Raw genomic sequence first — 14,253 nt, forward strand, 5'->3', positions numbered from 1 at the left:
GCAGAAAATAAGTGGTGAGACTGACAGGTGAAGGGTGGCAATAAAGACTTGCATTGTAATGCATAAAATAGGGGATAAGGCTGGCACAGATGGGGCACATGTGTCGGAAGTGACCAATGAGAGGGAGAATGGGGGCACTTATGATGTATTGATAGTAGCACTAGGGAAGGGATGTGATTGGCACAGGTGGGGAGATGAAGATCACAGGTAAGGATGGGTTCAGGATAAAAGTAAGAGTTTGAGACTGGCAAAGGTGAGGGTGACACTAATATGGTGGTGCAATCATGGCAAGTAGGCAATGAATGGAGCTTAGGCTACAGGTGACTTCTATGGATGATACAGATGAGTGAGATCCTAACACCGGTGACATGGGCTACAGTGGGCACAGGTGACATGGGCTACAGTGGGCACAGATAAGGGTGGGCACAAGTGACATGGGTAAGGGTGGGCACAGGTGACATGGGTAAGGGTGGGCACAGGTGACATGGGTAAGGGTGGGCACCAATAGGTGACATGTGATAACTTCTTTACATGGGCAAGATCCTAAACAGTTTGATGGTGTGAGGCTGACATGTGCCATGGCAATGATGTGGTTGAGATTGGCGCTACCCAGGTGATAAGGCAGAGACAGCACCTGGGCACAGTTCTGAGCAGTGGATTGGGCTCATGACAGGTGGCAGAAATGTGGGGAGAAGCTGAGGACAGTTTATGGCAGAGGTGCCGGATTATGGGATCAGCCCATGATGGGGATCAGTGTACAGCGGGGAATGTTGCGGATTTATGTATCATCCAGGTGATGCCATGCACACAGTGACTACATTGTAACAACCTGCAGATCTGCAGCACATCCACTTAGTTCTGCTGATGTCCAGGGAGGGGGTTTGGTGGCTAATGGTTCCTGCACTCCGTAATTACAGGGGAGTCTCTCTCTTCCTATATGATGAGGGGTCTTCTAGCTGCTCACTGGTTATTTTGGGATTTAATTGCAGTTTGACAAAGTATAGAATGGAGTCTGCAATGTAAAGCTGTACGGTCTCGCCATGTAATATCACTCTGGGCATAGGCAGGCTACCTGTTGCTTTTCTTTTGCTGTGGCACTACAAATATCAGCAAGTCCTCCATTGGCTCATTAGAATAGCTGCTTTAAGACTGTAGTCAGTAATCGGAGGTTCTCCAGCTGTTTGGAAACCACAACTCAACTCCCAATATTGCCTGGGAACTGCAGGAAACTCCCACCAAATGTTTTTACACCTTCAGACTTGTGAGCAGTCATGCTGGGACTGGTAGTTCACCTCCAGCTCTGATCTGCAGATTGCAGACTAGTGTAGTGTTGTTACTGCCGTCATGTGCCATTGAGCTCTGCGCTGCAACTTGTAGTTCCCCAACAGCTGCAGACCACTGTGACGTTACATTTCAGTCTTACTGCAGTCATTTGTCATTTTGCTTTAAATTTTAATTTGCCAAATTAACAGTAATTAGTGGATTTAAATGGTTTTACATGGGACTGCTGCTTTTCTGTACTTCAAGTGCATAGGGATGGGATGTTTGGCATCTGGTCAGATCCGATACTTATCTACGACCCTGCTTGGATAATGGGCACAATCTCCTCCGTCCTGATGGATTCACAGATCACCTGCAGATCTGCAGCTGGAAGAATTGGTCACAAATTGTCACTTGTACTCTGAGATCTGATTGTCACGTGGACTTTGATCTGGTTGTAAATTGCCAACAAATTGTCCCGAGAGCAACAACCAACAGCAGGTTCACTCCAGGGAGGTTACAGGCATGATAGAAAGATAGTGATACGATCCCATATAGTCACGGGAAGCTGAGATATCGGGAGGGATGAAAATCCCTCTGCGGAACCTGACAAACAGCCCCCAATATCTCAGCCCCCTCTATAAGGCTGGATTCAGACAGCTGTAAGGTAGCTGCATTAATCACCAGCCCCTCTCTGTGGTTCTCCAGATATCCCCTATAGATCTCTATCAGGGTGTTGGTTTGGGTCAGAAGTCCCCGGGGGTCCTGGTAATACAGAGGCCAAGATGCTTAATTATGGTCATATTCCCAGATATCGGAAATGCTGCATTTTTTGTGCAGAAAATCTGCTGCCGTTTATCAGTTCAATCAACATAGATGTGAGTTTATGAAGAGGTGTGTTGCTCTTGGTGAGTTTATTCCTTTGGCTTCTATGGAGAGCCTGATAAATGCATGTAAAAAATGCAATCGCTATTTTATCTGCACAGTCCCAGTGTTGCTGCACTAAAAATGCACAAAAACTCTGCTGTGTCAAAACTGCTCAAAAAATGTCTAAAAATAAGGAAAAACTAACAAAAAATGCCACTAAAACATAGTAATGAGAGCAGATTGCTATTGTGCATCTTGGTGCAGACACTTGCAGGAAAAGACGCAGCATTTTTGCTCATGTGAACATAGCTCAAGCGTGTGCGTAGAGCTCGGGGTTTACTGCGGTCACTTCTGCGTGCACACAGGGGGATGTTGGGGGCTATATAGTATATATAGTGATTTACATACAAAATGACGAGTGTATGATGAGCAGGTAACGGGGAGCAGCGCTGGAGGTTTTTTCAGCTCACATTATGTGGACTTGTGGAGGACACGGTCCAGTTCTTGCTTGATAAAAATGATAAGAATTAGCACTAAATGATAAGACTCTGGCACCACATGGTGCAATAAACAAAAAGGACACTCAGGGGAGCAAAAACCGCACATCTTTAACCTGGAGAAAGCGCCTCTTTACACTCCACCTTACTAAAGCCATGCAGTGAAGAGGTACAGGGGGCAGTCTACGAACTGTTGGGGGTCCCAGCAATCAGGCATTTATCAGCTGTACTGCAGAGTTGTGGAAAACCCCTTTAAATAAGTCAATGCAAGTCTATAAAAAGTGATGGCTCAGGAGGGGAAAGTCACCATCCGGACAAAATCTTGAGGGTTACGATGAATTTCTGTATCCCAGCCTATACTGAGACTCACGAGCACAAGAAGTTCTGCATCTTTTACTTCTACCTCCTGCCAGATTTAGGCTATGTCTCCACGGTACGGATGGGCGGCGGTATCGCCGCTCGGCGCTAAGCCCCGCCCCCTTAATGGGACGCGATCATGCCGGATGTGTTAACTCTTCACATCCGGGATGATCGCTCGCTCCCATAGGGCCCTGTGATATGCCTTGCGGGGACGCTGCGTCCCCGCAAGGTGTACAGACATGCTGCGATCTGAAAAGACGCGCAGCATGTCCGGAGTCGCAGGGCCGCCGCGTGCGGGTTTCCACGCATAGTGGAGACAGGATTTCATAAAATCCCCTCCACTATGCTGGAACATCTGGACGCTGCTTTTTTGACGCTGCAGCTCTGCGCAGCGTCAAAAAAGCAGCGTTTCCTGACCGTGGAAACATACCCTTACAATGATGAGAGTTTCTCCCAAGTTCCATTATTCGGGGTCATTCCTCTCTGTCCATGTGCACCAATTTCATGATAAATTTCGGTAGCTTATAACTATCAGATCATTACCGCAATAAAAATCAGACTTGAGAAATCTGACTGCTTAAACAAAGAATTCAGAATCCGGGGCCGACTTCTGGCACCTCATTTGGAACTGTAGGATTATACGGAGATATTGGTGTGAGGTTGTAAATACATTGGAGCCGATAATGGGGATACCGATCGAATGTGGACCGGAATTGTGTATTCTAGGGGCCGCGGATGAAGAGATGTGGGCCCATCATGATAGAATATTTCTTAGGGAGGCTGTATTTTTGGCTAGGAAAGCGATAGTATTGAGGTGGATGGGAGGGAAATCTCCCTCGATTAATCAATGGAAGAAGCTTGTGAATGATATAATTCCTTATGAAAACATACTATACAGAAACAGAGGATGTCCTCAGAAGTTTCAGAAGATTTGGGACAGGTGGTGTGACTCGCCGTTGACGCACCTGACCCCTGGCTCTATGGCCTCTTCAATCTCGCGATATAGTCCCCCCTGATGTGTAGACCTATACTAGGTTGGGAATGTGATGATCTATGTGGGATTACTAACAAATGTCTAGAATGACCTGACTTGATGAGAATTTAAAACACTTGTTGAAGACCCGTTGATTAGGAAGTGCAGCGCTTAGTAAAGTGTATTATACTCAATGTTATGGTTTATGTGTTTGTTTGCTTATATATTTTATTATTGAAGGTATTCTGTCATATTTATGCCAATTTAAATTTGAGATGTGGATTACTTTGATGCTATGTTATGATATTATATGTTTGTTATCTTATATTGTGGAATCCTTCAATAAAACGAGTTTAAAAAAAAGCAAAAACACAGAATTCAATGTGAACAAGCAGAGCAGTAATGTAAAGCATGGAGGACGGAGCAGCAGCCTTCATCTTCGATGCAACAGGGCATATTTCAGACTACCTTAGACTCGCAGGCAAGCTACAGCCATTGATTACACAGGTCAACAAAAAAAATTTTTTTTTCTGGTGTCCAAAATATTTTAATGAATTTGGGGTGCTGATTCTGAATATGCTATCAGTTTTGCCAGATTGGCTCAAGTTTTTGACATTTTTGGTATCTTATTTATAGCACTTGTTGGTAAATGCGACGCATCATCTCATTAATTTCTTTGGATTAGTACTTGAACTGAGCAGTTCTCAATATAGTTTTGTGTTAATTAGTGTTCTAAAAGTTTGTTCATAGCTTGATTTTTGCACTAACTTTATGTTGTTGTCTGTTTTCCAGTGAAAAGCATGAACTCATCAAGAAGAAGTTGTCTTAACGATCCAGACTCATTCTGTTACATTTGTGGTGAATACACACTGCCAAAACATAGAAGAAACATAACAGACTTCGTAAAAAAAGTGTATTTTGCCTATTTTGGGGTTATGCTTGGGGACCAAGACAAGTTTTGGGCACCACACATAGTGTGCAAAGCATGTATCGAATTATTACGAAAATGGAGCAAAGGACAAAGAAAAAGCTTCAAATTTGGTGTTCCAATGGTGTGGAGAGAGCCAAAAAATCATCATGATGACTGTTATTTCTGTGCAGTGCAAGTGCAAGGATTCAATAAGCATAAGAAACGAAAATGGGAGTAACATGGAATCTGCAAGAAGGCCTGTCCCTCATTGTGAAGATGTGCCTGTACCTGTGTTTACCATAAATAACAGTCATCATGATGATTTTTTGGCTCTCTCCACACCATTGGAACACCAAATTTGAAGCTTTTTCTTTGTCCTTTGCTCCATTTTCGTAATAATTCGATACATGCTTTGCACACTATGTGTGGTGCCCAAAACTTGTCTTGGTCCCCAAGCATAACCCCAAAATAGGCAAAATACACTTTTTTTACGAAGTCTGTTATGTTTCTTCTATGTTTTGGCAGTGTGTATTCACCACAAATGTAACAGAATGAGTCTGGATCGTTAAGACAACTTCTTGATGAGTTCATGCTTTTCACTGGAAAACAGACAACAACATAAAGTTAGTGCAAAAATCAAGCTATGAACAAACTTTTAGAACACTAATTAACACAAAACTATATTGAGAACTGCTCAGTTCAAGTACTAATCCAAAGAAATTAATGAGATGATGCGTCGCATTTACCAACAAGTGCTATAAATAAGATACCAAAAATCTCAAAAACTTGAGCCAATCTGGCAAAACTGATGACATATTCAGAATCAGCACCCCAAAAATACCCTAAATTCGATGAAATATCTTTGGCACCAAAAATGCTGTTGACCAGTGTTATAGATACGTCTTCTAAACCCACTATAAGGGCTGTCCCACACGTCCAGATAATTCCGGTACCGGAAAAAATCGGTACCGGAGTTATCCGTGTCCGTGTGCCCGTGAGCTCACGTAGGCCATACGTGCGGCACACGTGTGCCGCCCGTGTGCCGAGTGGGTACCACACGGAGCGTGTGGTACCCACGCGTGTGGTACACTGCATCGTGCTGAAGCCGCGATTCATATCTTCTGTGCAGCAGCGTTTGCTGCATAGAAGATATGAATAATAGTGTTTAAAAGAAAGATCTATGTGTCTGCCGCCCCCCCACCCCCTGTGCGCCCCCCGCTGTTCTGAAAATACTCACCCACTTCCCTCGTAGGCTGTCGATGCTTCCTGGTCTGACCGCGCCTTCTACTGTATGCGGTCACGTGGGGCCGCTCATTTACAGTCATGAATAGGCGGCCCCACCCCTATGGGAGGTGGAGCCACCTATTCATGACTCTAATCGGCGGCCCCACGTGACCGCATACAGTAGAAGGGGCGGGCAGCACAGAACACTGCGAGGGAGGCGGGTGAGTATTTTCAGAACAGCGGGGGGGCGCACAGGGGGTGGGAGGGCGGCGGACACATAGATCTGTCTTTTAAACACTATTATTCATATCTTCTCTGCAGCAAACGCTGCTGCAGAGAAGATATGAATCGCGGCTTCAGCACCATGTGGGGGGGACAGCGCTTACTGTAGCGCTGTCTCCTGCACGCCACACGGACTGCACACGGAGAAGGTCCGTGTGTGGTCCGTGTTTTACATGGACCCATTGACTTTAATGGGTCCGTGTAATACGTGCGCTCCCACGAACACTGACATGTCTCCGTGTTTGGCACACGGAGACACGGTCCGCAAAAAATCAATGACATCTGCACAGATGCATTGATTTTAATGGGTCTACGTGTGTCAGTGGCTCCGGTACGTGAGGAAACTGTCACCTCACATACCGGAGCCACTGACGTGTGAAACCGGCCTAAAACAGATTTTGATCTGCATATGGTAAATATAGGCAGTAAGACACCTCGGTGTAAGATTTTGACCGCTCCCCCATCCTGATATATGTATTCAACCTCAAACACACACGTATATATCTATCCACCCTCACACACATCATATAAATATATATATATGCACATACATACATACCCACATTATATATATATATATATACTAGCTGTACTACCCGGCTTCGCCCGGGTTAATGACTGCTGTTAGCAAAATAGAATGTGTTAACAAAAATTTATTCTGCACACAAAAACCACAAAACAAATAGATAGAAATGTAATTATTAAAAGGCAAAAACTAAGCAAATAGAAGCATTTCACAACATATATTAGCTTTGTTATACTGAGAATGTCTTTGTTGCCTATATTAACCAATCAGAGCTCAGGTTAATTAACTGTAGCAAAATAGAAGCTGAGCTGTGATTGGTTGCTATTGGCAGCCTGATAAATCCCCAGCCAACAGGAAGCCCTCCCCCCTGGCAGTATATATTAGCTCACACATACACATAATAGACAGGTCATGTGACTGACAGCTGCCGTATTTCCTATATGGTACATTTGTTGCTCTTGTAGTTTGCTTATTAATCAGATTTTTATTTTTGAAGGACAATACCAGACTTGTGTGTGTTTTAGGGCGAGTTTTATGTGTCAAGTTGTGTGTGTTGAGTTGCGTGTGGCGACATGCATGTAGCGACTTTTGTGAGATGAGTTTTGTGTGGCGACATGCGTGTAGCAACATTTTGTGTGTTGAGTTGCATGTGACAGGTTAGTGTAGCAAGTTGTGTGCAGCAAGATTTGTGCATGGCGAGTTTTGCGCGTGGCGAGTTTTATGTGTGGTGCATTTTGAGTATGTGCAAGTTTTGTGTGAGGCAACTTTTGCATGTGGTGCAACTTTTGTACATGTGGCAATTTTTCTGTGTGTGCAAGTTTTGCATGAGGTGAGTTTTCCATGAGGTGAGTTTTGCACGTGTGGCGAGTTTTGCGTGAGCCTAGTTTTGCATATGGCGAGTTTTGCATGTAGCGAGTTTTGAGTGGTGACTTTTGTGTTTCGACTTTTATGTGGCGAGGTTGGTGTGTGTGTGTGGTGAAATGTGTGCTGAGGGTGGTATATGTGTTCAAGCACGTGGTAGTGTGTGGCGCATTTTGTGTTTGTGTTCATATCCCCGTGTGTGGTGAGTATCCCATGTCGGGGCCCCACCTTAGCAACTGTACGGTATATACTCTTTGTCGCCATCGCTCTCATTCTTTAAGTCCTCATTGTTCACATCTGGCAGCTGTCAATTTTCCTCCAACACTTTTCCCTTCACTTTTTCCCCATTATGTAGATAGGAGCAAAATTGTTTGGTGAATTGGAACGCGCGGGGTTAAAATTTCACCTCACAACATAGCCTATGACGCTCTCGGGGTCCAGACGTGTGACTGTGCAAAATTTTGTGGCTGTAGCTGCGACGGTACAGATGCCAATCCCGGACATACACACATACATACATACACACATTCAGCTTTATATATTAGATATACCTGTATGTAATCTCCTGTATATAGTATATACCTGTGTGTCATCTCACCTATATATAGTATATATCTGTGTGTCATCTCCTGTATATAGTATATACCTGTATGTCATCTCCTCCTATACATAGCATATACCTGTGTCATCTCCTCCTGTATATACTATATACCTGTAGGTAATCTGCTCCTGTATATAGTATATACCTGTGTGTCATCTCCTCCTGTATATAGTATATACCTGTATGTCATCTCCTCCTGTATGTAGTATGTACCTGTATGTCATCTCCTCCTCTATATAGTATATACCTGTGTGTCATCTCTCCTGTATATAGTATATATCTGTGTGTCATCTCCTCCTGTATATAGTATATACCTGTGTGTCATCTCCCCTGTAAATAGTATATACCTGTGTGTCATCTCCTGTATATAGTATATAGCTGTATGCCATCTCCTCCTGTATTAGCCCTCGTTCACACGTTATTTGGTCAGTATTTTTACCTCAGTATTTGTAAGCTAAAATGGCAGCCTGATAAATCCCCAGCCAACAGGAAGCTCTCCCCCCTGGCAGTATATATTAGCTCACACATACACATAATAGACAGGTCATGTGACTGACAGCTGCCGGATTCCTATATGGTACATTTGTTGCTCTTGTAGTTTGTCTGCTTATTAATCAGATTTTTATTTTTGAAGGATACCAGACTTGTGTGTGTTTTAGGGCGAGTTTCGTGTGTCAAGTTGTGTGTGTTGAGTTGCGTGTGGCGACATGCATGTAGGGACTTTTGTGAGATGAGTTTTGTGTGGCGACATGCGTGTAGCAACTTTTTGTGTGTCGAGTTGCATGTGACAGGTTAGTGTAGCAAGTTGTGTGCAGCAAGTTTTGCGCATGGCGAGTTTTGCGCGTGGCGAGTTTTATGTGTGGTGCCTTTTGAGTATGTGCAAGTTTTGTGTGAGGCAACTTTTGCATGTGTTGCAACTTTTGTGCATGTGGCAATTTTTCTGCGTGTGGCAATTTTTCTGCGTGTGCAAGTTTTGCGTGTGGCGAGTTTTGCACGTGTGGCGAGTTTTGCATGTGGAGAGTTTTGCGCGTGGCGAGTTTTGAGCGGCGACTTTTGTGTTTCTACTTTTATGTGGCGAGGTTGGTGTATGTGTGGTGAAATGTGCACTGAGGGTGGTATATGTGTTCGAGCACGTGGTAGTGTGTGGCGCATTTTGTGTGTGTGTTCATATCCCCGTGGTGGTGTGATTATCCCATGTTGGGGCCCCACCTTAGCAACTGTACAGTATATACTCTTTGGCGCCATCGCTGTCATTCTTTAAGTCCCCCTTGTTCACATCTGGCAGCTGTTAATTTGCCTCCAACACTTTTCCTTTCATTTTTTCCCCATTATGTAGATAGGGGCAAAATTGTTTGGTGACTTGGAAAGCGCGGGGTTAAAATTTCACCTCACAATATAGCTTTGACGCTCTCAGGGTCCAGACGTGTGACTGTGCAAAATTTTGTGCCTGTAGCTGCGACGCCTCCAACACTTTTCCTTTCACTTTTTCCCCATTATGTAGATAGGGGCAAAATTGTTTGGTGAATTGGAAAGCGCGGGGTTAAAATTTCACCTCACAACATAGCCTATGACGCTCTCGGGGTCCAGACGTGTGACTGTGCAAAATTTTGTGGCTGTAGCTGCTACGGTTCAGATGCCAATCCCGGACATACATACATACATACATACATACACACACACACACATTCAGCTTTATATATTAGATATATATATATATATATATATATATACACACACACACATACGCCATCATACTCATATAGACTATTATACTCACCAGGGGCATACATAGAAGTCGTGGGACCCCATATTCCTACACACAGTATACTACAGTCCCCATAGACCTCCATGCAGTATAATGCACGGCCCACAGTTCTCCATATACTATAATGTGCCCCATAGTTCTCCAAATAGTATAATGCACCCCCCATAGTTCTCCACATAGTATAATGCGCTCCATAGAACTTCATATAGTGTAATGCACCCTTCATAGTCCTTGATGTAGTATAATGCGCCCCCATAGTCATCCATATAGTAGAATGTATCATAGTCCTTCATATAATATAATGCACAGCCCATAGTCACGCTCCCTATAGTCCTCCATATAGTATAATACACATCCCATAGTCCTCGATAAAGTATAATGCACAGCCTATAATCCTCCATATAGTGTAATGCATAGCCCATAGTCCTCCAAATAGTATAATGCACAGCCCATAGTGCTCCATATAGTATAATGTGCCCCATAATCCTTCATATAGTGTAGCGCCCCCAGTCGTCCTCCATATAGTAGAATGCATCCTATAGTCTTTCATATACAGATGTTCTCAAAAGTTTACATACCCTGTCAGAATTTTTGCTTTCTTGGCTTTTTTTCAGAGAATATGAATGATAACACCAAAGCTTTTTTCTCCACTCATGGTTAGTGGTTGGATGAAGCCATTTATTGTCAAACTACTGTTTTCTCTTTTTAAATCATAATGACAACCCAAAACATCCAAATGACCCTTATCAAAAGTTCACATACCCTGGTGATTTTGGCCTGATAACATGCACTGAAGTTGACACAAATGGGTTTGAATGGCTACTAAAGGTAATATCCTCACCTGTGACCTGTTTGCTTGTGATCAGTGTTTGTGCATAAAAGCTGAGTGAGCTTCTGGGATCCAGACAGACTCTTGCATCTTTCATCCAGCCACTGATGTTTCTGGATTGTGTGTCATGAGGAAAGCATAAGAATTGTCAACGGATCTACGCGAAAAGGTAGTTGAACTGTATAAACCAGGAAATGGAAACAAAAAGATATCCAAGGAATTGATAATGCCAGTCAGCCATTCAAACTGTGATTAACAAATGGAAAATCAGGGGCTCTGTAAAAACAAAACCACGGTCAGGTAGACCAACAAAAATGGGCTGCATAGTTGAGTCGCCAGAAGAAAGCCATTACTGCGCAAACGCCACAAAGTATCTCGCCTACAATACGCAAAACAGCACAGAGACAAGCCTCAAACTTCTGGAACAAGGTAATTTGGAATGATGAGACCAAAATTTAACTCTTTGGCCACAATCATAAATGTTACATTTGGAGAGAAGTCAACAAGGCCTATGATGAAAGGGACACCATTCCTACTGTAAAGCATGGAGGTGAATCACTGATGATTTGGGAATGTGTGAGCTACAAAAGGCACTGGAAACATGGTCAAAGTTGAAGGAAAGATGAATGCAGCACATTATCAGCAAATACTGGAGGCAAATTTGCACTCATCGGCCTGGAAGCTGCACATGGGAAATACTTGGATGTTCCAACATGACAACGTTCAAAAACACAAGGCCAAGTCGACCTGTCATTGGCTTTAGCAGAACAAAGTAAAGATTCTGGAGTGGCCATCTCAGTCTCCTGACCTCAATATCATTGAGCCACTCTGGGGAGATCTCAAGCACGCAGTTCATGCTAGACGGCAGAGGAATTTACAGGAACCAGAGGCTTTTTGCCAAGAAGAGTGGGCAGCTTTACCATCTGAGAAAATATAGAACCTCATCCATAACTACCACAAAAGACTTCATGCTGTCATTGATGTTAGAGGGGGCAATACACGGTATTAAGAAATGGGGTATGTGAACTTTTGATCAGGGTTGTTTGGATGTTTTGGGTTGTCATTATGATTTAAAAAGAGAAACCACAATAGTTTAACAATAAATGGCTTCACCCAACCACTGACCATGAGTGGAGAAAAAGTTTTGGTGTTATCATTCATATTCTCTGAAAAAAAGGCCAAGAAAGCTAAAATTCTGCTGGGGTAGGTAAACTTTTGAGCATAACTGTAATATAATGCACAGCCTATAGTCCTCCATATAGTATAATACGCTCCCCTTAGTCCTCCATATAGTATAATGCACAACCCATAGTCCTCCATATAGTATATTGCACAGGCAATAATCCTCTATATAGTATAATGCACAGCCCATAGTCCTCCATATAATGGATATAGTATAATGCACAGCCCATAGTCATCCGTTTAGTATAATGCACCGCATAGTCCTCCATATAGTGTAATGTACTCCCCATAGTCATCCATTTAGTGTAATGCACAGCCCATAGTCCTCCATATAGCATAATGCACCCCATAGTCCTCCATGTATTATAATGTACCCCATAGTCCTCCATATAATATAGTGCACTCTCCATAGTCCTTCATACAGTATAATACATAGCCCATAGTCATAGATGTAGTATTGTCGCTATGTACTCACTGATTTAAAAAAAAAAAAGGAGAATACTCATCTTCCCTCCATGCGACATCCTCTTCTGAAGCCGGCAGCTGATTTCAGGGTGCAAGCAACGGGAGCACATGACGTCACTGCCATGTGCCCCCGTTCCCGTGCAAGCAGTCATCAGCTTGTGGCCTCTAGTTGCCGACTGCATGTATTGCTGTGCATGGACCATATGGGTCTGTGCATTGCAATACACTTCAGTTGAATGTGCATCCGAGGATGCACATCCAGCTGAAGTATTTACTGGCGTCGGCGGGCCCCTCACTTGCCTGGCCAGGTTGTAGCGGTCACTGCGGTAGTTACGCCCTTGGATATAGGTATTTTTCAGATTTCGGTCTCTTTCCTAGCAGCAGCCGACACTGTAAAACCGTATAATCAGTATATAAACATATATCTTTATATCATATAGCTGCACCTGAGCTCCTCTAGGGGGACAGAATGATTGCATTGTCTTAGTAGGGGATTTGGAGCTTTGTATCCGAAAAAGGAGCTGCCCACGATAAAGAATCGTGAAATGAATCACTGCAGAATGAAAATGCTAAATATCACTGTGCATATAACAACATGGATCAATCAGGGCAATAAGTGACTTTGGGATGAAGTAGTTAGCAACCAAGAAATGACAACTGCACAGACCCGGCTTCTTTCCATTCTTCAGGTTTCATTTTTCACTATATTGTTTCTTATCTCCAGTTATAAATCTGTACCTGAGGAATGTCAGCTGCTTCCATCACAAGTGTTCTCATAAAGTGTCCTCAAGCCAAAAGTCCACAAACAAGAGGGATTTCCTTATATCGTCTATATTCACTTTCTTCTACGGTTTAACAATATAATGTATGCAAGTATTTAATGTAAGAAAAATCACTACAGTGGCATCCTGTATTATACTCCAGAGCTGCACTCACTATTCTGCTGGTGCAGTCACTGTGTACATACATTACATTACTGATCCTGAGTTACATCCTGTATTATACCCCAGAGCTGCACTCACTATTCTGCTGGTGCAGTCACTGTGTACATACATTACATTACTGATCCTGAGTTACATCCTGTATTATACTCCAGAGCTGCACTCACTATTCTGCTGGTGCAGTCACTGTGTACATACATTACATTACTGATCCTGAGAGACATCCTGTATTATAACCCATAGCTGCACTCACTATTCTGCTGGTGCAGTCACTGTGTACATACATTACATTACTGATCCTGAGAGACATCCTGTATTATACTCCAGAGCTGCACTCACTATTCTGCTGGTGCAGTCACTGTGTACATACATTACATTACTGATCCTGAGAGACATCCTGTATTATACTCCAGAGCTGCACTCACTATTCTGCTGGTGCAGTCACTGTGTACATACATTACTGATCCTGAGTTACATCCTGTATTATACTCCAGAGCTGCACTCACTATTCTGCTGGTGCAGTCACTGTGTACGTACATTACTGATCCTGAGTTACATCCTGTATTATACTCCAGAGCTGCACTCACTATTCTGCTGGTGCAGTCACTGTGTACATACATTACATTACTGATCCTGAGTTACATCCTGTATTATACCCCAGAGCTGCACTCACTATTCTGCTGGTGCAGTCACTGTATACATACATTACA

General features: G+C 43.3%; 1 protein-coding gene and 1 long non-coding RNA gene across 3 annotated transcripts in view; one reads left to right on the forward strand and one right to left on the reverse strand.

The window, feature by feature from the left end:
• Positions 1-14,253, reverse strand: part of LOC143784662 (uncharacterized) — a 260,577-nt gene that overhangs the window by 109,656 nt on the left and 136,668 nt on the right. The gene's annotated exons all lie outside the window — the stretch shown is intronic.
• The window catches only part of IHH (Indian hedgehog signaling molecule), a 75,452-nt gene that overhangs the window by 1,624 nt on the left and 59,575 nt on the right, over positions 1-14,253 (forward strand). The window lies entirely within an intron of this gene.

The sequence above is a fragment of the Ranitomeya variabilis genome, chromosome 7 (genome assembly GCF_051348905.1).
Source record: "Ranitomeya variabilis isolate aRanVar5 chromosome 7, aRanVar5.hap1, whole genome shotgun sequence".
Classification (NCBI taxonomy): Eukaryota; Metazoa; Chordata; class Amphibia; order Anura; family Dendrobatidae; genus Ranitomeya; species Ranitomeya variabilis.